The sequence below is a fragment of the Chrysochloris asiatica genome, unplaced genomic scaffold (assembly GCF_000296735.1).
Source record: "Chrysochloris asiatica unplaced genomic scaffold, ChrAsi1.0 scaffold00183, whole genome shotgun sequence".
NCBI classification, from domain to species: domain Eukaryota; kingdom Metazoa; phylum Chordata; class Mammalia; order Afrosoricida; family Chrysochloridae; genus Chrysochloris; species Chrysochloris asiatica.
The window spans coordinates 4018516-4020511 of NW_006408701.1; the positions used below are offsets into that span (position 1 = coordinate 4018516).

A 1996-nucleotide genomic window follows, 5' to 3' on the forward strand; every position below is an offset into this window, starting at 1 on the left:
TAGACAGTATGCAGGTATCCTGTTCCATATAGGAATGAAAAGATGCTAGAAGTTCTCTAAGCATTACATAGTGTTAAAAAATCACTAACAAATAAAAGGGGGGAGGGGAAAGTCTCATGATCTTGGGAACCATCTCACAGTATGAATAATCTACCAAGAAGTATTTTAAAAAGAAAACCCTTTGTTTCAACAGTAGTTTTGAGTTTATAGTTCTTGGAATGACTGTATTCCACTAAAGATATCTCAGAAACAGGAAGCTTCATTTTAACAATCCCATGTATAAATGTTAATGAAAAAAAAATGAAGTAATGAAAGTTTGTCTGTTGCCTTCATCCCACTAATCATGACATTTTTTAGAACGATTTTGCTTGAAAAAAGGGTTAAGGCATTAGTTTTGTCTGAAGCTCCATCTCTGTAGCCCTTTTGAGTGTAACATTAGCTAACAGTTGAAATTCTGGGTGAGATTTGGTGGGGTAGGAGAAGGACTGTTGAAACTCTACTTTGTGTGTTTGTACTTGGTCCAGATTTACATGAGTCCTCTGGGTAGATGATAGCAGTGTCTGTACAGTTGCTGCCTGCAATCTGCTGTACATCTGTGTTTTGTCCCACACCTACTGATTGATAGATTTGGAAAGGTACATCTTTGGATACAGTCTCCATAGTTTGGCAGAATCACTGATGGTCTAGCCAAAACTGACCCTCGGGATGATGGTTAGGAGACAGTGGCCTCCCTAGGATGGAGTTTGGTCCAGCTGTACAGGAATGAAATGGCTCCCCTCTAGGGTTGACATAAAGTTTTCATGTCATTGTAGACTCCACAGTGCTAGCTTCAGAATTCTTGGTCCCACAAAGGGAAACTGTGAACTGATTTGGATCTTTGCTATCCTTTCTCAGCATGTCATGAAAGAGCCTGTGGCAGGCATTGAGAAATCAATTACAAACCTGTATTGTAGATAAGTATGTTTGTTGGGACAGCAAAGCCTCTTCTTGCTCTAAGGGATAAGTGTTGTATCGGTGTTTGTAAAGCCAATATTGGAGAATCAGAACACTTGGGCAGATTGCCTCTTCCCCTTCATTTGCCTGAGCCGGTGGAAGAGGAAATATCTAGTGGAATGTCCATGCTGTCATCATCCTAGGTCTCAATGCTGGACACTGCAACAACACCTTTCTTGCCTTTCACTCTGAATTTCCACTTACTGCATGACGGAAGACTGGGGCCCAGATGTGCCAGTAGTGATGGGCAAGATGGTAGGCATGGGTCCTCTTGTACCACAGACTCTCCCATAACTTGGAGGAGGTGCTCCAGCCGTTATTGCTAAACAAGGTGCTCGGGTCCCAGGTGCCTTTTCCATGATCCATTTTTTAGTAGATATTTACAGCTGTTTCTCTTATTTTCAGTTGTACTCCATCAGTAAATGAAAGTCCTGAAAGCTTTACTTTATTTGTGTCATCAAGGTCTATACTTGGAGGAGGCAGCTCTTTCCAGTCATATTTTGAGTGCCTTCCAACTTAAGGGGCTCATCTTCTAGCACTATATCTGACAATATTCTGGTGCTCTTTATCATGTTTCAATATTTAATATTCTGGTGATATCCAAAAGTGTTCCATTGCTATTTATGCCGGGGACCTGCCTCGACATAGGAACTTGGTTCATGAGGTGGGGATATCTGGCGGCTGTAGAAATATAGAGATACACACAAGGACACCTAGAGAGAGAAAAAGAAACACCCCAAAACCAGAGTGGATGTGGGACTGGCATCAGGTAGATCCTGCACTGCAAACATCTCAGCCAGGAAGGCTGTAATATCCTGCATAGTAAACATTTTGGCTAAACAGGCAGTATGGTTGTAATGCTGAACTGAGCCCCCTGCATGCTGTAACACACGCCTTGCCAGTCGTAATGCACCTGGATTCGTTCTAAGCCTCCACTTTATTTAGGGGAGGAACCTTACACCAAGCTGGGAGGGACTAAGACAAGGTACAGCTAACATATGTA

The 1996-nt window shown here is 42.3% G+C and overlaps 1 pseudogene; it reads right to left on the bottom strand.

The window, feature by feature from the left end:
* Positions 1–380: 380 nt before the first annotated feature.
* LOC102810918 lies at positions 381–1174 on the bottom strand (annotated as a pseudogene).
* Between the last annotated feature and the right edge of the window lie 822 nt (positions 1175–1996).